A 23439-nucleotide genomic window follows, 5' to 3' on the forward strand; every position below is an offset into this window, starting at 1 on the left:
AACTTGAGATCCAGACTTCTAAATGGGGAGTTTCGTTGATGTGTGAGTGTAACTCGTATGACATCATTTCCCTATGGCTTCTGGAGATCAGTCTCCAGAGAAACTTGAAAATAGAACTCAGGAGAAAAATTGGGGGAGGAACAGACTTCTGAGCAGCAGAAGGCCACAGCAACTTCCTCAGGGTGACCACAGACTAGCAGAGCCTTTGAACAGGTTTCCCTACTCCCTTCCCCTGCAAGGACAAGAATTCCTCTGCCCTTGCCAGAGAATAGAAGCCTGCTATGCCCATCTGGAGGAGGATGCCAATCAGATAATTAGATGGTGACGCTGCACTAGGAATCTGGAGCTCAGAGCCCCAGGTTTCAGTTCTAGTTCTTCGGCTCCAAGGCTGTGTGATGTTAAACAAATTTCCTCGAGAAATTTCTTTTTTCAAGGAATACAACTAACTCACCAATTCTGGACCCAAGACTGAGACTACTCTCAGAGTTCTCTGAATGCCCATTCTGGTTCAACTGTTCTTTGCTTTTTTATCATCGTTAGAGTAGAGAGAAAAATGTGCCTTTTTGAGAAATATTTACATTACTCAATGTGTTTTTCAACACAGCAAGCCACACAAAAATGTGACTGTGTGTGATCCCCACTCAAGGAAGTGTGTAGAGATGAAATGACTTGTGCTACGGTAGTGAGACTACAGGGTGGGAAATGGGGAAGGTGTGCAGGGCATGAGAGTTTCTTTTTTAAAAGTTAGCTCAACACTGTTATGATATTTTCAATTTAGTGTAATATTTACACATATTAAAAATTATATTATAGATTCTTATGAACTATTCAAATTTACATAAGAGAGCAAAATGTGAAAAGCCCACCCACTTATCTTCCACCACCCAGTAATTTATCTCCTATTGTTATAGGCCAGCTACTCCAGGAAATAGACTATGAGACAAACTTGTGAGCAGGTGGTTTTGTTACTAGACAGGGCATCTGGCTCTCAGTGGGTCTGCCTAGGGCCAGTGGTAGTATGTGGATTCTTGACTTGGTGTAGGAAAGATTTCATAACACGAGTCTAAAAGCTGGGGACAGTGAACCAAGGAAGAGTCTAGTATAGAAGAAGCAGCAGGAAAGCCTAGGCTGGGCTGCCTTAGCTCACTGGAAAGTCAGAGAAAAGGGGCCTTGGAGACAGGTTCAGGGGATTAGGCTGGTACAAACTGCTGCTGCCCATTGCTGTCCTGGTTGCTAGTCTCATGTAGACCCTTAGAATTTGGGAGCTATGTGTCCGTGGAGGGGAAGATAATGGCTCTGGCTACTCCCAGAGGGAGAGCTCAGGCTGGGTCCTTTGTCTTGAGGCTTCTCTCTCTTTTTCTCTCTCTCAGGAATTTTAGAGGAAGCTTAAAGTAAGGTTTCAGTAGAATATGCATCAGTTTTCCAGGTGTGCTTTTTCGGGATCCTGCTCTCAACTGATTGGTCAGTGCCAAGGAAAGAGGTTGTTAGTCATTGCAGCTGGTCCTGCCTTCAACCACCTTATTTTTCTGCTTTTCTGGGCCTGAGCTGAAAAACAGCTGAAGCCTAGATGTTATCTCTAGGGAGGTGATCTTTTGTATCTTGCTGTATATCGCTCAGTCAGTTTTTTCAGCACTCTATCTCAGTTTGCCTATTGCACTCTTCCTGGCTTACTGGCTTGTCTCAGTTTTTTGGGAAGTATTCTCAGAAACAACACTTGTAAGGGAGTGAGACAAGAGAGATTAGGCATAAAGAGAAGTCAGATTGCAAAGCAAATGCAGTTGCAACAGAAGCTGTAGCAATCCCTTGGAGAGCTCTGAAGCTAGGATGTCCCAAACTGAGGCAAAGGGGACCTGCATTTGTACTGCATAAAACCAGGCATTGGGTTCAATCTGTCCCCAAGCAGGGGTTAAAACTTGGCAAAGCAGCTACATGAAGCGGAGGGCAATGCCTGGAGAGGCACTCTGGGTAAGCAGTCAGCAGACAACATTCCTGGCAACTGGGTGAAGTGCCTTGGTGCTGAAGAGAGGCATCTGGATAACACCTCATGGTCCAATACACCTTTAAATTCCTATTTCCCTCCCCAGAAACAAAAACTATGGCAGTTACGTGTGGTATCTCCAGACCCATGTCTTTAATTCAGATGCATGTTTTCATACACAGGTATACATGTAAATAACTTCTTTTTCCACTTCAAAAAATTCATAAGACATGCATTGTGCTATTGCTTTGTTCCCTTTCAGTTAGGGTACAAATAACTCTCTCTTTTTTTAAAGCCTACAGCACCCAGTATTCCCAGATGGTCTCCCATCCAAGTACTAACCAGACCCAACCCTGCTTAGCTTCCGAGATCAGACAGAATTGGGCATGTTCAGGGTGGTATGGCCATAGACTATCTCTTTTTTTAAAAAACTGTATTATATTCCATAGTGGAAATGTATAAATTCATCAAATGCTTTTTTGACATCTATTGTAATGATCATATAGTCATCTTCAAGCTTATCTAATTCTCAATATTGTTTGAATTGAAAGTGCATGAAGCACAAAAAAGAACATTTTAAAAGAACATTAATGATCATCAATGAGAAAAGTTGTTTTATCATATAATAAATCATAGTAAAAGGCAATGGTAGTTGATGTGGCATTATTAACAGGAATAGACAGATGATAAGAATGAATAGAAAACCCCAAAACAGGCTCACTCTGCATATATATAAATATACTTAGTTTATGATAAAGATGGTATTTTCAAATAAGTGAACTGGAATAAGTATTCAGCATATGGTATTGGGCAATTGAATATTTACAAATTAAGTTATATTCTACCTCACATCATACACAAATAAAAATCTCAGACAATTAAGAGTGCAGTATAAAACAACCATAAGTGGCCCTGACCAGTGTGGCTCAGTGGGTGGGCATCATCCCGCAAAGTGAAGTGTCACCAGTTCAATTCTCAGTAGGGCACATGCCTGGGTTGCAGGCTGGGTCCCCCAGTGGCAGCATGAGAGAGGCAGCCTATGGATGTTTCTCTCACACATCAATGTTTCTCTTCTTCTCCTTTCTCCCTCCCTTCAGCTCTCTCTGAAAATAAGTTTAAAAATTTTTTCAAAAAAGAAAGAAAGAACCTTGACTGATGTGGCTCAGTGGATTGAGCGCCAGCCTCTGAACTGAAAGGTCACTGGTTCAATTCCTGGTCAGCGCACATGTCTGGGTTGCCAGCTAGGTCCCTGGTTGGAGGCCTGCGTAAGGCAGCCAGTCCATGTTTCTCTCCCTCTCTTTCTCCCCCTCTTTTCCTCTCTCTAAAAATAAATAAATAAATTATTTAGAAAATAAAATAAAAAAGAAAGAAACCATAAGTATTAGAGTAAAATATGAAACTATTATCATAAACTCGGTTTATAGTGGAAAGTTCTTTTAAGCATGAAATAAAACCCAGAAAACAAGAACAATTCTGACAGGTATTTTTTTGCATAAAAATTGAAAATTTCTGTGCAACTAAACACACAACAAAAAAAATTAAAATACAAGTGATGAATTGATAAAATATATTTGAAATGTGTTTAATCAAAAAATCACTAATACACAGAATATATAAGCAATAAAGAAGAGACAGTGACAAATTACACAAAAGATATGATGGGAAGTAGATTTTGCCATCCAAAAACATGACTTTGGGATATCAATTACTTAAAGTTGATTATTTTTAAGAAAGAAAAAACTCAGAAACTTTTAACCTGCCCCGAAGAATTTAGAGGACCTGTTTTGGAAACGGAAGGGAGTTATCATAGATAACTGTAGTATAATGTGAACTAGCGTGTCATGGACAGGGAGGAAACTAGCAAGGCCTGTTTAATCGAAGTTTTCTATGTGTCCCATTGTTAATAATGGCTCAGCAAACACTTTTTAACCAAACAGTTGATTTTCTATCTCCATGTGAATTGCCTTCCTGCCCTTTGAAGTCCCAAACCACTACCTCCCTCCCTTCTCCTTAACTCAAGATGGCATATAAGCTTTAACTGCCCCATTTGTCCTCACTGATCATATTCTTATAACCCCCATATGCACATATGTAATAAATGTGCCCATTTTCTCCTGTTAATCTGTGTCATGTTAATGTACTAGTTCAGCCAGAAGAATTTAAATAATAAAGATGTAATTTATAGAAGAGATGTAAATACTCAATAAAGACATTAAAAAGTTACTATCCTTACTAGTAACCAGAGAAATGTGAATTAAAACATTAAAAAAAGAGATAAAATATGCATTCTAAAAACACTTTGGCATTTATAAATAGGTTCTTCCAATCCACTACAAACTGGCTTTTGGCCTCATTATGCTACTGAAATGTCTCTCTTTCTCTCTTTCTCTCTCTCGCTTTCTCTCATTATTAAAGAATTCTAAATACAAAAAATTATAAAAATAATAATACCATTTGGGCCCTGGCTGGTGTGACTCAGTGGATTGAGCACTGGCCTGTGAACCAAAGGGTCACTGGTTCAATTCCCAGTCAGGGCACATGCCTGGGTTGCAGGCTGGGTCCCCAGTTGGGGGTGCATGAGAGGCAACTACACATTGATGTTTCTTTCCCTCTCTTTCTACCTCCCTTCCTTCCCCTCTCTCTAAAAATAAATAAATAAAATCTTTAAAAACAATAATACAATGAGGGGAGTCATAATTATTAAGCATTTAAACATCCAGTAATATCCATTACTGGCAAAGCTATGGAACAATAGGTGCTCTATTTTCTTGCTAAGCAGAAAATAAGCCCATAAACCTTCTGGAAGGGCAGTTTAGTAAGTTCTATCCAAAATTTAAGTGACTATATCTTTGCCCCATAAATTTTACTTCTTTAAATCAATCCTAAAGAAATGTAACAGTGCAAAATTGTAATGGTGGGAAGTTGTAACCCACCCCACAATTCTTTTGACATTGTTTCTTTAAGTGCTGACTCTGACTAATATGTAGCTTATACATGAACAGCATGTTTGTATAAGAATCCTAGGTACTAACTTCAAAAGATACAGACTCTGACCTTCGGGCATCCCAGCTCCAGCAGATTTGCTGACCTTCATCCATGGAGCCAGGATAATGTGGAGCCAAGATGACCAAACCAGGATGACGCACACCAGACATCACCTTCCTTGTTGGAATGAACTGTGCTCAACCACATGTAGAGAACTTTTCAACCCCCTCTCAATTGATCTCTTTGTTCTTCTTTGTTCTGTTCCCCTCTCCCTTCTTAAAAAAAAAAAAAATATATATATATATATATATATATATATATATATATATATATATACCCTTCCCCCACTGAGATGGAGAGATGGGCTTTGAGACGTGAGTCCCCTATCTTCCCAGGGAGGTGGGCTTTGTGACATGAGCCCCCCCATCTTCCAGATTGCAGCACCTGAAAATAAACCACTTCCCTTTACATCAGCACCTGCCTCTTGAGTACTGGCTTTCATAGTGGCAGGCAGCCGGACCTGCCTTTGGTTACAGGACTACACATGTATACAGGGAAATACATGCCATAATCTTGAATGTAGTATAGTTTGTAATTGCAGAACATTTGAAATGACTGAAATATTCACCAATGAGCACATTTAGTCAAATTACAATACATTTATGCTATAAAATACTAAACAGAAATTTTAAAAGAATGAGAGCTGACACTGAAAAGTCTTTAATACATAATGTTAAAATAAAAACTGATCATATGTTTAAATGTATGTATTCTTATTTAGCTATATGTATGCATGCATGTATACACATACAATAAACTTTTATCAGTGATTTTAAACCTGGGAAAGGACTGATATTGGTCCTTGAGTAAAGTGGCACTTTCACTTACAGTATTTTTCTATATGACTTGAAGATTTTACAATAATCCTATGTTATTTTAGTGATTTAAAAAACAATTTAAAAAAGGAAAAGTAATATCATCTGGTATGATAATACAAAAAATATATATAAAGAAGAAAAATCAGCTGTAATCCCATCATTAAGAGAAAAACTCTGTCAACATTTTAATGTAAATCTTTTCAGCTCCTTTTCTGTGTATAATTTTTTAAGCTAGTTGAGATATAGACTAAGCAATATTTAAATTCTGGTTATGCTTCTTTTTTCACTCTAAGTTTCTCTAGAAGTCATTTAGTCTGGAATTCTCCCTCTTCCACTGAAGTCACTGTCTTCATTCAGGCTCTGCCTCTGGGTTAAAGTCAATGCCTCTTGCTCTGGCAGGACTCTCCCCTGCTGATCACTAAGTTTAAAACTCCAGATCCTAGGCACAGGAGCACAGGAGCGACCCAGTGGGAGCTACTACCGCCACTTGGTGCTGTGAGCTTCAGACTGCTATGGAGCACATGGGAAGTAAAAACACATCTAAGTGCAGGGCTGACTCAGCTTGGCAATCAGACTAGGGGGCTGAGGAGCCATAGCTATAACTGAACTTGATTCTTAAAAAGAAATAATCAAAAGACAATAGTTAGTAAAAGAAGTGTTCCCCTAAGCGAGGTTTGGCACTGCTTCAGCCAGGAAAAAGAACTTGGCTCCTTTCACTGGGATTGCAGGGCAGGCAGTGTGAGCTGGAGTAAGAGTTCTCTGCACAGTGCTTTCTGCAGTATGGATACCTTACACTTGAGTCTAGTTCAATGGGGAAAGTGTCTACTTAGACATCAAGAGCAAATCCACACTTGTGATTTACAATGCTCCTGTCGATTTAAACAGTCACCAGCAGGACCAGGCCAAGGTTAAGAGTGGGTCTTAGCCAGAAAACTGCTTGCACCATCCTCCAGACCCCAGCTGCACAGAACTGAGTGTGTATGGGGGGGTGAGGGGGCATGGGGGCAGTTGGTTGGATGGTAAGCTGAGTGAACCCTGGCATCCAGGGAAGAGACTACAAGTTAGATTAGCCTCTGAACTTAATCTAATTGTGATCTTACACAGTGTGGAATAGGAATCCATGCATAAATTTATAAACAGAGGAAATAAGCATTTAATATACAAGAATCAAGGAGACAGATAATCTGATTACTTAATGGAAAAGGAAAGTTACCAACATTATGAAGTGTTTTTAAATCTATTTTCAGTAATCATTGTGCAATCTATATATACATCAAATCATTATGTTGTAATCTTTAAATTATTAAAATGTTACATGTCAATTTTATATCTCAATAAAACTGGCTGGTGTGGCTCAGTGTATTGAATGTTGGCCTGCAAGCCGAAAGGTCATTGGTTTGATTCTCAGTCAGGGCACATGCCTGGGTTGCAGACCAAGTCCCTAGTTGGGGACATATGAGAGGCAACTGATTGTTTCTCTTGCATGTCAACGTTTCTCCCTCCTTTTCCCTCCATTCCCCCTCTCTAAAAAGTAAGTAAATAAAAATTTTAAAACTGGAAAAAATAATAGCCCTTTCCATAAAATAAAATGGTCCTGCCTTAGCCACATGGCTCGGTTGGAGCGTTGTCCCACACACCAAGGAATTCCCAGTCAGGGCACATATCTGGGTCATGTTTCTGGGAGGCAGTTTCTCTCTCACTTTGATGTTTCTCCCTTTCTCTCTTGCTCTCAAAATCAATAAAAATGTATCCTCCGGTGAGGATTTAAAAAAAAAATAGTCGGGCACGAACAAACACATCTCCAAGGAGGATATACAGAGGATCCATAGGCATATGAAAGGATGCTCACATCACTAGCCATTAGAGATGCAAATAAAAACCACAATGAGATACCATCTAACACCGATCACAATGGCCATCATCAACAAATCAACAAGTAAGTGCTGGCAAGGATGTGGAGAAAAGGGAACTCTAGTGCACTGCTGGTGGGCATGCAGACTGGTGCAGCCACTATGGAAAACAGTATGGAATTTCCTCAAAAAACTAAAAATGGAACTGCCTTTTGATCCAGTAATTCCTCTGCTGAGATTATACTTGAAGAATTCTGAAACATCAATTCAAAAAACCTATGCACCTCTATGTTCACAGTAGCATTATTTACAATAGCCAAGTGCTGGAAACAGCCTAAGTGCCCATCTGTAGATGAGTGGATCAAAAAACTGGTACATTTACACAATGGAGTACTATACAGCAGAAAGAAAGAAGAAACTCCTACCATTTGCAACAACATGGATGGAACTGGAGAGAATTATGCTTAATGAAATAAGCCAGGCAGTGAAAGACAAATACCATATGATATCACCAAGTACAGGAAACTATGAACAATGCAAACAAATGAGCAAAACTGAACCAGAGGCATGTAAACAAGGAGCAGACTGACAGTGACCAAGGGGGAGTGGGGAGGAGAGAAGAGGGAATAGAAGGTGAAGGGATTAGTCAAGGAACTATTATAAATGACTCATGGACATGGAAAATGAGCTGGGAACTGACTGTGGGAGAAGGGGTGGGCGGGGTGGGGGAGCAATGGGGAAAAAAGTGGGACAACTGTAATAGAAAAACAATTTTAAAAAGAAAGAAAGAAAAAAAGAAGTAGTAAAGCTAACACTGTACTAAACATTAAAAAAAGGTCCTCTGCCCTCCCAATCTAGACTAAAAAATTTTAGAAGTTCCTTTAGTAAACATACTTGTTGATTTAAAAAAAATTTTTTTTTTCATTTATTGAGTTTTAGAAAGAGAGAGAGAAAGGGAGAGAGGGAGAAAAAGAAACATCAATTTGTTAATTCTTGTATGTACACTGATGGGGGTTTGAACCCACAGCCTTTGTGTATGGGGACAATATTCTAACCAATTGAGCTACCCAGCCAGGGAAGGATGTTTGAACTGACACTAAGGGAATGAATGAAGTTCCTAGGTGGGGTAGTTGGAAGATGAGATATTTTTTAATTTTTTAATTTAATTTTTATTGTATTTTTTCTACCATTTAGTCCCCTTATAACCCCAGCAATCACCACACTGTTGTCTATATCCATGAGTCCTTTTAGAAGATGAGGTCTTAAAACTGCCAACAGCTATTCAATTGGAAGAACTTGTCTGAGAGAAAATGGAGTCAACCAATGAATGCATAGATTAGTGTTGATTTATACATGAACACTACTGCAGCAAGGTTTGCTTTGTACTTTGACTAGGGTAGCTCAGTTGGTTGGGTGTCAACCTGTAGAACAAGGATTGCAGGTTTGATTCCTAGTTGGGGAGTGTGACTGGGTTTTGGACTGATCCCTGGACAGGGCGCATGGGACCCATCGATCTTTGTCTCTCTCATGGATGTTTCTCTCACTCTCCTCTCTTCCTTCCTCTTTCCCTAAAAATAAATAAATAAAATCTTTTTTTTTTTTTTTTAAAGAAAAGAAATAAAAACATTTTCTTTGGAATGGCTAAGGTCTTCATGATTAAGGTCCAGACCTGTCCCTCTTTACATCCCCAGCTCTTCTACCACAGTGAGGAACTTCATAAGTGTTTGTGGTTGATGGCAAAGCTATGGAGTTTCTGTAGTCAAATCTGATTATTCTCCCAAGAGAGTGAGGGAAAAGGCACAAATAACTCCAGATAATTGGCTCTATGAATATATTTGATTTTGAAGTATATTGTGGTAATTTTATGGTAAATTGTCTTTCATATTCACTTTATTAGTAGTTCCTGAGCACGAATTAATTAGTTAATGCAGGAATCAGCCCTCTCGCTAAGGAAGCTGTAAACATCCCTAGAAGATTCTTCCAACAGAAATTTCCAATCACTGCTCCAGTGAAACACGTGACACAAGCTCCACCAATCAAATGTTCTCTCCTAGGCTTTGGCATTTGAACAAACTGAGAGGAGGGCTATGATCTTTGGTCACAGTGGGCTAAGAATAGAGTAGACCTCTAAAGAGGAAAGGGAACTTATTGTCCATGCAGTAAACTCAAAAAGGGACATGGGAATTCAATTCCTTCATTAAATTATTCATTTAACAGACATTTACTGAGCATGCAGTGTATACCAGACACTGTAATAGATGCTTGCACATAAACGTTTCATTTAACAGATAAGGACAAATTCAAAACTTTCAAGTAACTTGCTCAAGGTCACACACTCAGGCCAAAAGGGCTAGGATTCAAGCTTTATTTACTAGTGCTTCACTTACTATTCCATAATTATTTCCAAGGCTTGCCCATATCCAGTTTTAGGGGTAAATTGAAAGGGGAGAGGGGATCCAAACCTTTTTCAACAGATGAGACTGACTTAAAAGGTAGAAATAGCCCTGGCTGGTGTGGCTCAGTCGATTGAGCACCAGCCTGCAAACCAAAGGGTCACTGGTTCGATTCCCAGTCATGGCACATGCCTGGGTTTAAGGCCAGGTCCCTGGTTGGGAACACATGAAAGGCAACCACACATTGATGTTTCTCTCCTTCACTTCCCCTCTAAAGCTAAATAAATAAAATCTTTAAAAAATAGTGTAGAACTAAAAGTGAGTATTAAAACTTATTTGCAGTCCCTGAGAACACATTGCTAATAGGGATGCAGTTGGAAGGTAGAGATTTCCCGGGGGGAAAAAATGGGTGTGGACACACACACTAAATAGAAGCTTCCTAGATCAGAGGGGAAGAACCTCAAACAGCCAATAGAATGATGTTGAGGTGCTTGGAATGAATAAGGTAAACAGTCAGACTCTTGGCTACAAGTGAAAGAAACTCAATTCTACTGGCTTAGACAATCACAGAAAGTGCCTCAAGGGCAAGTGCAATGAAGGCTGAATCTCTCTCCCCTTCCTTCTCTGGTGTGAGCATCTCTCTGTATGTCAACACCATTTTCTCTCAGACGAGTTCCTACAAGTAACCTACAAGTAAATGGAAGAATAGCTGTTGGCAGTTTTGAGAACGCATCTCCCAACTACCCCACCCAGGAACTTCACTCATTCCCTTAGTGCCAATTCAAACATCCTGCCCTCCCTGGGTTGCTCAGTTGGCTGGAGCTTCATCTTGATACCCACGGTTGCAGGTTCGATCCCTGGTCAGAGCACATACAGGAGTCACCCAATGAACGTATAAATAAGTGGAACAACAAATCAATATTTCTCCCCCCACTTCTCTTTCTCTAAAAAATAAAAGTCAATAAATAAAAATTTAAAAAGAGTCCTGGTGCAGGACTGGGGAAGTTAGGGGAGAAGAGGGAAGGGGTAGGGAGAAGCAGCCAGTACCTTTAATTTTCCAGAAGAAATGGAAAGACATGAGCCTGTAGTGAAAACATTAAATGTCCTCCACATGGAGATATAATTCTAAATGTCCTCAGTTCTTTCTGATTATAATTACATCATCGTTTCCACAAATTCAAGAAAGATATTGATGAAACAGGAGGTTAATGAGCTCAACCTTATTCTTCATCTACATTAGCAACATCATTATTTTCATTAATGGGTATAGTCTGTTGATTAGCTCTTATGCCTATTAGCTCTTGATAGACTGACACATGGAAATTTTGAGCGAGCTAATTATCTCTGATAACCATCCTAGACTTTTCTGTAGATATTTTTCTATATTGACTCTTACCTTCTATTTCTGTTATGTGGTCAATTAACAAGAATAATTCCAGGGCCAAGATGGAGACCTGGACAGACACGCTGCATCTCCTTTTACAACTAAGAAGGAATACAACTACCTTAAAACTAGAGACAACCCAAAGTTCCTGAAAATCGAGCTGCATGAAAGTCCAACAAACAAAGTTATAAAGAAGAAATACTCATCCAGACAGGTGGGAGGGGCGGAACTGGGGCAGAAAGGACGCGGTGTGGTGGTGGCAGCAGTGGTGGCAGCAGCAGGCCAGTGGAAAGCGCAGTCATGTTTTAAAAAGTCCTGAGAAACATCTGGGGAGTGCTCCCAGCACCAGACCAGACTGCGCAGCTCACAGTCCAAGCACCTGGGAAAATAAAGCCTCATTGCTTTTGACTGTGCAAACCAGTGGGAGCTGGGGTGGAGGAAGAAACTACTGGTCTCTCAGCAGAGTCTGCTTGTTTAAAGAGCCCCCACAATCCTAGAATATCCGCAGACCCACCCACTCTGGGAATGACAGTCAGGGCAACAGCTAGAGAGGTGCCAATTTCATACAGAAGTGGGAGAAGTACCTGGAAAAGGGACAAGTGTTGAGTAAGTGGCATTGTTCCCTCTCAATCCCCTCCCCCACATTCAGTGCCACAACGTGGTGAAAGGGTCGCCCTGTACTGATGAATACCTAAGGCTCCACCCCTTACAACATAACAGGAGCGACAGCTATACCTAAGACACAGAGGCAAACAAACACAGGAGCCTGTCAAGATGAGGAGACAGAGAAGTATGGCCCAAAAGAGGGAACAGATCAAGGTTCCAGTGGCAGAACTAGGCGGTGAGGAGATAGCCAACCTAAGAAATGAGGATATAGCCAACCTAACAGAGACAGAGTTCCAAACACTGGTGATAAAGATGCTCACAGACCTGACAGATATGCTTAAGTACAGCAAATGCATAAAGGAAGACATGAAGTCTATGCTAAATGAAATGAAGGAAAATCCACACAAAACCAATGGTGAAGAGAAGGAAATGGGTTCAAATCAATGATTTGGAACATAAGGAATAAAAAGCAGTCAATCAGTACAAAATGAGGAAACAAGAATTGAAAAAAATGAGGAGAGGCTTGGAAACCCCTGGGACAACTTTAAATGTGCTAACATCCAAACCATAGGGTGCCAGAAGGAGAAGAGAAAGAGCAAGAAATTGAAAACTTATGTAAGAAAAAAATGAAGGAAAACTCCTCAAATTTGGCAAAGGAAATAGACATACAAGTCCAGAAAGCACAGAGAGCTTCAAACAAGCTAGACCCAAAAAGGACCACACCAAGACACATCATAATTAAAATGCTGAAGGTTAAAGACAAGGAGAGAATCTTAAAAGCAGCAAGAGAAAAACAGAGAGTTACCTACAAAGAGGTGCCTATAAGACTATCAGCTGATTTCTCAAAAGAAACTTTGCAGGCAAGAAGGGACTGGCAAGAAATATTCAAGGTGATGAAAAGCAAGGAATTACAACCACGATTACGCTATCCAGCAAAGCTACCATTTAGAATGGAAAGGCAGATAAAGTACTTCCCAGACAAGGTAAAGCTAAAGGAGTTCATCATCACCAAGCTATTATTATATGAAATGTCAAAGGGACTTACTTAAGAAAAAGAAGATCAAAATTATGAACATTAAAATGACAACAAACTCACAACTATCAACAACTGAATCAAAAAATTAAAAAAAAATCCAACTAAGCAAACCAGAATAGGAACAGAATCATAGGTATGGGGATCACTTGGAGGGTTATCAGCTGGGAGGGGGTAGGGGGAGAAATGGAGAAATGGTGCAGGGATTAAGAAGCTTAATTGTTTGGTACAAAATAGACAGGGAAAAGTTAAGAATAATATAGGAAAGGGTGAAGCCAAAGAACTTATATGCATGACCCATGGACATGAACTAAGAGGGGTGGGATTGCTGGAGGGAAGTGGGTTACTGGGCAGAGGGGAGCAAATGGAAAAAAATTCGGACTACTGTAACAACATAATCAATAAAATATACTTTAAAAAAAAGAATAATTCCAAAGAATTATTACAGCATTTCAGAATTGATTAAGCATTGTGTACCCCACTAGATAGAGTCAAACCTATATTTGCTTACAAAAGAATTCATTAGAGCCCTAGATTTGCATATTTTTTCCCCTCACTTAGCATAGAAAAAGAAAAAGGGCCCAAGCTAGAATGAGGATGGGGGCTGGATTGACTCTCCACCTTGTCATGCATCCTGAGACCTTGAGTAAGTCCTTTAAGTTTCCATTTCATTCTCTCTGAAATGTTTAATATTTCCTACCTAACAGGGATATTGAGAGGAGTAGAGATAACAGCTGCTTATATAGAGTTTATTGATTTTGGCCAAAGCCATTCTCTTACAGATGCCTTGAGACATCTTTATCTTGGCTGCAAGGACTCAGCAGTGCTCCACTACATACTCCCCTGTCCAAGTTACACGGAAGGCAATCAACCAGCAATTTACAGGGATCTTCCCTCTCAGAGCCCAAATTGTCCTGTATGGCTCATGGGACATTTGATCTTCCTATTCCCCTGCCAGCTATAGGGCACTTCTTGCATTGTTAACTCAGACTATTAACTCCCACATTGTTCAATGTTTCACCATCAGTTGCCAAACTGACCTTATTTCCTGCCAAGCTAACCTCATTTCCGTTTTTGATAGGGTTACTAAACTGGGTGGGTTCCGAGAATACTGCAGACACAGTATATTAGGATTCTGCAAAAGGGATGATAAGGTCCCGTGGTCTCTCTGTGGCCAGAATGGCCCCCAAAAAAGTGGGAGAGAGGGTAGATAATAGGAGTCATAACTGGCTGAACAGTTCTTCCTGAAGCCCTTTGATCAGACCAAAAAGAAGTTGTGGGAAATAGGTAAGTGCAGAGAGATTAACCTGGGAATGAGAAGAACTGATGTGGTCATGAAAAGTATTTTCCAAGAACAAATAGCAAATATTTATTGAGTGCCTGTTTGGGGCACTGTATAAGGCTCTGGGGATAGAAGAGAACAAAACAGACAAGACTGGTTTTTGGAGCTTGCATTCGATTGGGGAGAGAGACACAATAAACACACAAATTATGTGGAAATGTCTAAAACTGATAAGTGTTACCCAGAAAATAGCATGACTTGGGGCAGGAGACGAGTGCTGGTGCTCCTTTAGGTATGGCCATCCAATGATCTAAAGAATGAGTAGCCAGCTGTGTGAACTTGCGAGACCATAGCAATCTAGGCAGAGGGATCACCAAATGTAAAGGCCCTAAAATGAGAATGTGCTTGGTATGTTTAAGGTCTAGAAAGGAAAGCAGGTCCTGGTAGCTGAAATGAAGCGAGAGAGGTATAAAAGGGCAAGGAGTGGACCCTCTAGTAAAGAGTCCCAGATGATGTGCCCCAAGGGGTTTCACATGGTCCCAGCTGTTGGTTTTCTCAGCTCTCAAGTCAGCAGAAGTATAATCAGGGGCAGCCTGATTCCCTCCCTATCCTCACCATCACTTGGACTGCAAAAAGTTCCATCAACTTACCCCAGTGTTCCAGGGACATATTATACTTCCCTTCGCATTCCATGATGTGGAATGTTGGGAAGTGCTAATGTAGGTTTTTGTAGATCATGTTAAATACTTTACATTTTAACTCCTGTGTAGTTTCAAAGGACAAAATTAGAACCATTGCTTAGAAAATACAGAAAGACATGTACTTCAAAACAAGAGGGAAATTTAAAAACTATCAGAACCATCCAATGATGGAATGGGTTGCCTCAAAAAATAGCCTGGTAGGAGAAAGAAAATATATATTATTGGATAGGAAGACTCAATATTCTAACGATGTGAATTCACAATAAATTAATCTGTAATTTAACATAACCTGTATTAGAATATCAAGTTTTTTTAAACTAGACAATTTTAAAATTTATATTCCAAGAATATCTGGGGAAATTCTGAAAAGTGATTCTGAAAGAAAAGGGGGTGACTACCTCTTCTAAGTATTAAATATATTAAACAGAATAATTAGAACAGTACAGTATAGGGAATGACTAGGTAGACAGATCAACAAAACAAAATTAAAAAGCCCAAAAATGTACATGTAAAGTTTTGCATGTTGTTTACACGAAGCATATAAATTTAGTTTATTATAAAGATGATATTCTAAATGACTTGGTAGAAGGTGGATTATTCAATGAAAGGTGTTGGAGAAACTAGAGCGCAATCTGGAAAAAAATAAAAGTGGATTATTACCTCACATTTTATAGCAAAATAAATATCAGGTGAAGTGAAAGACCAAAAGTGCTAGAAGAAAACATGGGAGAATATTTGTGTGTATATAATCTTGCTAGACAACATTTCCTCAGCATGGTAAAACAAACACACAAGTAAATAAATAAAATGAAGCTATAAAATAAAATGCTAATAAATTTTACCTGTCCTTCCCAGCTTTATGAAGTATGATGAAAAAATGAAATTGTATATATTTAAGATGTACAACATGTTTGGATACACATGTACATTGTGAAGTGATTACCACAGTCAAGCTGCTTAATATATTTGTCACCTCACAGAATTACTTTTTTTTGGGGGGGGAAGGGGGTGATGGTACTAGTAGTGGTAGTGATATAACAGAATAAAATAATCAGTCTTTTTTATTCCATCTTGCTTGAGCCTGCCCAGTTCCCATAACATGTTTGTTAGTAACTTTTACTTAGCCCTGTACATAGATATGGTAATCATTAAAGTAATCTAACCTGTAGCCTCCGGATTATTGAAACAACCCCCCAAGGAGATAAGGAAGGTATATACAAAAATAATTATTTTTTATAAAAATATTTATAGGAACCTCTTGATTGAGACCACAGCAACTAGAGTTTCTTGACCAAAAGCAAAGACATTTCACCATCCTCCTTAGACCCTTGCTGATGTCCAGATGTCTGCAGCCATCAATCACCTTCTGACCTTAAACCCCTCCGCTTTCCCCCTACCCTGACATTTTTTTTAAAAAGCCTGAATTCTGTATTTTTTCAAAATGGTTCTTCAGGATGTTAGCCCACCATCTTCTTAGCTTTCTAGCTATCTAAGTAGAGTCACTTTCCTTGCCCCAACTCTTTGTTACTCAACTTATTGGCTGTCCTGCTACAAGGAGTTAGAGCTTTCACTCAGTTACAGTGAGAACCCCTGAGACCTACTCTCTTATCAAATTTCAACTATACACTACGTTATTATTAACTCTAGTCACCATGTTATACTTTAAATTTCCAGAACTTATTCATCTTACAACTAAAAGTTTGTACCCTTTGACCAACATCTTATTTTCCCCACTATCCCCAAACACTAGTAATCACCATTCTACTCTGTTATTATGTGTTCCACTTTTTTTAGATTCCACATGTAAGTGAGTTCATGCAGTATTTGTTTTTCTGTACCAGTCTTATTTCACTTAAATTCACCAAGTTTGATGATTAAATTTTCAACTTAAATTGAGCAAATTAAAAATATATTAAAAGTCTAGATATTTACAAGAAAAGTAACAAAAAGAAAAAATAGGTAAAAGATATCAACAGACTGCACACAGAATAAAAACACAGCCCGGACCGGTGTGGCTCAGTTGGTCGGGCATTGTCTTGCAAAGCAAAAGTTCTCCGGTTCAATTCCTGGTCAGGGCACATGACCAGTTGCAGATTCAGTCCCTGGGGTGTACAAGAGGCAACCAATCAATGTTTCCCTCAGACGCTGATGTTTCTCTCCCTTTCTTTCTTCTTCCCCTCCCTTCTCTCCAAAAATTAAAAACAAAAAACAAACAAAACAAAACAAAAAAAACGACCACAAATAGCACTCATGTATATATGAAAGAATGTTCAGCTTCATCCATAATAGTGCAAATGAAAACAGCTAGAGGTAACTATTTTTGACCGGCCAAATTGGCAAAAGTTTTTTAAAAAAGTTATTAATATCCTGATAACAGCGTGAGGGAAAACTACTCTCATTATTGACGAAACAAATGCAAATTGATACAGCCTCTATTGAGAGCAACTGGCAATGTCTATCAAAATAACAAATGCATCTACACTTAAATTCAGAAATTCTGCTTTTAGATATTCATTGTACAAATTTGCCTACAGCCCTGACTGGAGGTTCAGTTGGTTGGGTGTTTTCCTGCAAAGTGAAAGGTTGTTGGTTCGGTCCCCAGCCCAGGAGCATGCGAGAGAGGGAAGATCCATGTTTCTCACAGCAATGTTTCTCTCCCTCTTTCTCCCTCCCTTCCCTCCTCTCTAAAAATAAATAAGTAAGATCTTTTTAAAAAGAAGAATACTAACATGTGTTTGCAAAATGCATAGACTGTCTCTGGAAAGATACACATGAAAGTGTAGTAGTGGTTGACTCTGGGGAGGAGAATGAGGGGCTTGAGGGAGAGGGGTGGGGAATAGAAGGGAGACTTTCTCTTTATTATATATTTTTTTATACCATTTGATTTTATATTGTACACACGTTACCTAATTTTTTAAATAGATTACAGTTGAAAATATGGGGTGAAAATGTTCATATGTATTTGAACAAATATAGAAGAAAATATCCATCCTCACCATTCTTAACAGTCTTCACCAGGTGGTAGGAGGTGGAAGATTGTAGGTGAGGTTTGACTTTTTACTTTTACACTCTGCCATATTGTTTTGATGTGTTATATTAAGCATACATTGCTTTTCTAATTTAAAAAAGTAATAGTAGTTTCTTCAACAGAGGAGTGTTTGTACAAAGATGGAAAAACTATTTGCAGAGTATTTTGTAGGGAGAGTTTCACCTTGGTGGGGAATTTCAAGACCAGGTGGATCTGTAGGCAGCCTTCAATATAAAACATTACTTAGTTCTATTCTTTATAATTCCAGGTGGACTGGCCTTGTTACTCCAACTGGATTATAAACTCCTTAAGGACAGGGAGTCTGAATTTTGCTTTTTAACAAATGCCCCTCATTCTTTAGCACAAAGGTACATAAATTTGCCAAAAATAATGCCACTTGAATGCAGGGACATCTGTTTTTTCACAGCTGTCATAGTGCAGACTTGGTACACAGAACTACAAGGTCACATATTGTTGTTTCAACCTTTCCTATCACAAAGAGAAATGTAATACAATTTTCCTGGTAAAGAAGGCTCTGTCAGCATATTTTGTTTCTGGTTTGGTAAAATAAGAGTTTATTTGTTCAAAGTCAGTGGACCACTAAGGATTGGCCAGCACATTGCCATGATTTCGATTTACACACCACCACCAACACAGCTGCAGGTCTACAGCCTGGGACCCACCTGGGTCTCTAATTAATTATTATTGATCCCTCTGGTATAAATCTTGTACTTAATAAATGTACACCGAATAAATGAAAGTTGCACTAACATATAAATACATACCCAACTGAAAAGATGCCTTTATCTGCATTTCCTCACATACCTCCACCCCCTGGAAAGAATCTAAGGGAGCAGTGTTCTCACTGCCCTTTAAAAACTCCTTAAACATAGTAGGTACTCAATAAATATCTGTTCAACTAATGAATTATTTAAAATAGTGAAAATGAAAACAAGCAAGCAAAATAAAGCAATAATGACTAAGTATATTTTGGCATAATCCTTTAATTGACTAGCATCAGTATCTGTAAATGTAATTATAATAACTATATTAACTCAGAAAATAGACATATGTTCAGGGAGAAAGCAAAATGCAAAATAGTGTGCAGGTATGGTAGTTTCCGTAATGGACACAATGAACCACACCTGCTTATATCTGAACTTTCATGACGTCTCCTTGACACTAACTCTGGCTTCACATGTGACTTTCTTTGGACACAGAATGTTTCATTCATAGAATGAGGCCATATGATAGCATCCAGCCCCAGCTGAACCACCAGAAAACTGCAATGGCATGAATGACCCTAGTTGATAACAGCAAAACAAATGCCCAGTTGAGCTCTGCCCAGATGAATGACTCACAGAATTTTGAGCAAGTAAAAGTGTTGCAGTTTTAAGCACCAAGTTTTGGGGTAGTTTACTAAAAATAAATGTGCATAGGTAGAAGGAAAGTAGCAGTGCTGTTGACACAGGAAAAAATCACAGCAATCCTGTGATGAAAGATGGTCAGGAGAAGAGACTTCTTGTCTAGGCCCCAGCTACCAGAACAGAGACCAACATATACTAGAGAGAAAGCTGACAACAACTATCAAAACAAGCACACAAATAAGTAAGGAGGTTCTGTTTAGATGAAAGTGTTTTAGAACTAGATAGTGGTGATGGTTGTACAGCACTATGACTATAATTAATGTCATTGAAATGCATATTTTAAAATGGTTAAAATGGTAAATTTTGACATATATATTTTACCACACTTTAAAAAACAAATCCAAAAACATAATCAAAGTCGTCCATCACAAACTTCCTCCTGACAATGGAAATCTTTCTCTAACATGCAGTACAAATGGCTGCTTAGCCACCATGAGCTAACAGCTTGCATAATGGGTCAATGTCAGCTCTGGGTCACTTTCTCTTGTCTCCATGTAGACCTAGGCTTGAATGTTGCAACCCAATCCTGCCATCCTTTCAAGAGGCACAAGTGTCAGGAGTGGGTGGTACAGCTTACCTTCCTCAAAGTGTTACCAGACCGGGGGCCTGGCCTTGAGTGGGTCTGACTAGGGCCAGCTGATAGTGTGTGGGTTCTTCACTTGGTGTAGGAAAGATTTCATAGCAGAAGTTCAAGTAACTATGAAGATCCATTTATTAAAGCTGGGAGACAGTGAAAAGGAAAGGGCCTAGCATAGAAGAAGCAACAGGAGAGCCTAGGCTGGGCTGTCTTGGCCTACTGGGAAGTCAGATAAGAGAGGGCCTTGGGACAGGTTCAGGGGATTAGCCTGAGACAAGCTGTCAGCTGCCTATTGCCTTAGAGTTTAGGAGACTGGTGCCTGTGGGGAAAGAAGAAGGGAAAGAAAAAGGGAAAGGGAACCAGGGAGGGCTGCTCTGGGTCCTTTGTCTTGAGGTGTTTATCTCTCTCTGGCAGGCAGAAATTCTAGGATAGATATTAGGGGAGGGTTTCAGCAGAATATTCATCAGTTTTCCAGGTGTGCTGTTTTTAGGGTCATGGTCTCCACAGGGTAGGGTCTTTAGTCATTGCAGCTGGTCCTGGTGTTGCTGCTTTTCTGGGCCCAGAGCTGAAAGACAACTGGGCTTAGATGTTATCTCCAGGGAGGAAAGGCCAGGGGAGGAAAGGTTATCCTGGGGGTGAGGTCCTTGTTTTCCCAGTTTTGCCCCCTGCCTGGCACTCAGGGCCTTCTGCCCTGGTGACCATCTGCACCTGGCTGTAAACTGCTCGGCTATTGTGTTCAGCTGTCTGAGTCAGTTTCCCTACTTCACTTGCCAAGGAATTTTCCTAGCTTCTTGCTATCCTGTCTCAAAAAGAACCATACAGTAGTTGGTGAGATCCCCACACATTTCCTCATTCTCCTACAGGAGGGACCAAGACTCACTATGCACTTGCAACCACGCCCATAATCAAGATATTTCTTTAATTTTAAAGCCCATTTTCTTGCCTCCTGCAGCAAGATGTGACATTAACGGCCCTGGCCAGTCAGTGAGTTCAGTTAGTTGGAGCGTCCTGCTGCGATGTGCCAACGTTGAGCGCTCCAACCCCTCTCTGGGAACATACGAGAATCAACAAATGAGTCCTGGCCAGGTGACTCAGTTAGCTGGAGCATTGCCCCATACTCCAAAAGGTTGCAGGTTAGACTCCTGGTCAGGGCACATAGCTAGGTTTTGGGTTAGATCCCCAGTCGGCGCACATATGGGAGGCAACCAGTCAATGTCTCTCTCAAATCAATTTTTTAAAAAAATGCTCGGGTGAAGATTAAAAAAAAAATAAATCAGCCAATGAATGTATAAATAAGTGGAACAACAACTCATTGCTTTTGTCTCTTTCCCTCTCTCTAAAATCAATTTTTAAAGAAGATACTAGAACTATAAAAATGCCATTTTCTCTTTTTTAAAAAAGTGACATTTACAACCCAACGTGGCTCTTACCCCTTTGCCTTCTGCTGTGTCACCCTACGCTTTAGACAACTCTATGACACTGAACAAAGGGTGGCATATCTGGCTGAAACCGCTGGCAGAGGAAAGGGAGTTTAAAGCAGCATCGCATGCTCAGTCACCATGCAAACGAGCCCTTCCGGCAGAGTCCAGGCCAACTCTGTTCCCCCAGTCGGTGGGATTCCTTGTTGGAATGGGCAGCTAGCCCTCTCACTGAAAAGGAGGTATTTGCCCAGTGCACCCCAGTGGCAGTTTTATTTATCCTAAACTTAGATCTGCCGAGACTGACTCATTCCTCCCTTGAGGCACCGATACTCAATGTGAGGCCACAGCAGCCAAGGCAAAAATCCTTGCCTGGCTGGTGGCTTTCTCTCTTCCTGTCACAAACAAGCCCTGGCCCAGTCCTTGCTGCCTACCTCAGGTTTCCCCAGTGCCTGGCTAGTTCAGCACTGAGGCTTTTACTCTTTTGCTTCCCCACACAAGTAAATATTTGTTACTAATTTCCCCACTCGGTTATCTGTGTGTGAAGACTTTAACGGTCCTTTCTGGGAGTTACTTTCCCTCTGCTTCTGGGTCCCGGTAATTACCCCTTCTAACTCAATTACAGGACCTTTTTTTTCCCCACTTCCTCTTTCCTTCCATTGTTATGCAGAGGGAGGGGAGGCTGCTGAACCAGCGAGGAGAATTGAATTAGGTAGCAGGATCTCTCAAAAGCTCTTTTCCTGGTTCTGCCTCTGCCCTTGAGGTCTCACTTCCAGCCAGCCCCACACCCGATCTGTACTCTCTTCCAACCTGCAAAAAACTATCACTGAGCCAAGAGGGTGAAAGAAATCAATAAGGGTGCCTCAGCTGAGGCAGCGGAGGGAGGTTCTGGGAGAAATAAAAGGTTATGGCATTTTAGGGGAGGAAACATTTCCCTCCATCCTCCTAGGGCTCCTGGCTGAGTCTGAAAGTTAAACTAGTGAAGACAGAGTAATTAGAGAAAAATATACAGATTTAAAAAAATTTTTACATGTACCTGGGACCCTTCACAAGGCAATGAACACCTGAAGTGGTTGCCAGAGCGTTTGTAAAGAATTGACAAGACAAGCAATTTGACTTAGGAGTAGTAAATGGTGAAGAAGTAATTAAGAAGACAAGGAAAGGTTAGTTTAATAGGTTTGATGCAGCCTTGGCCCAAAATTTCCTATCCCTGGAGAAAAGACTGTCCTCCTTGCCCCTGGTACAGGGCAGGTACTTTCTACATGATAGTTTTATGTCATGTTTCAGGGAAGAAGGGGAGAGGGTTCAGAATGACCCTCTTGCTTCTGCCACTGTTACAGAAACAGGGGAGTCCAAAAATCCCCAGAGTTTGCTGCTGGGGGATGGGGAGAAGGAAGCAGCTTTCAGAATGCCTCCACATGCCTGAGGCTGGTGGCCAATGTCTTTCTTATGCAAAATGGCTTTAATGCATCCAAAGCCTCAGGTAGATGGGAGGAGTCTTGAACCAGGGGACGGTATGGAAAGCACACAGAGCCTACGTGGGGTTCTGTGAATGGTCAGAACTGTTTGCAACGCCCACTGCGTCAGAGGACGCAGTCAGGGATATATAAGCAGCTGTGGACATTTTAGCTCGCTCTCTCGCTCTCGCTCTGGCGCTCTGGCTCTCGCTCTCACTCGGGCGCTCACTCTCGGGCTCTCGCTCTCTCGCTCTCTCGTGTGCTCCCTCCATGTGGCTTGGAGAAGGGGTCTCCAGGCTGCTTTAAGAGGCTCTCACCATGCAGTTTTGAGAAGGAGCGGAGATCCGCGCGGTTTGCAGGAAGAAGGCAGTTGCAAGGAGGCTGAGAATCCAGGCGGTTCTGCATTGAGAGCTGGGGGGCACCACAGCACAGAAAGGACCTC

General features: G+C 40.4%; 1 pseudogene; it reads right to left on the reverse strand.

The window, feature by feature from the left end:
• Positions 1-2271: 2271 nt before the first annotated feature.
• Positions 2272-2390, reverse strand: LOC150005044 (5S ribosomal RNA; annotated as a pseudogene).
• Positions 2391-23439: the final 21049 nt, after the last annotated feature.

The sequence above is a fragment of the Furipterus horrens genome, unplaced genomic scaffold (genome assembly GCF_987537825.1).
Source record: "Furipterus horrens unplaced genomic scaffold, mFurHor1.1.pri manual_scaffold_7, whole genome shotgun sequence".
Taxonomy (NCBI): domain Eukaryota; kingdom Metazoa; phylum Chordata; class Mammalia; order Chiroptera; family Furipteridae; genus Furipterus; species Furipterus horrens.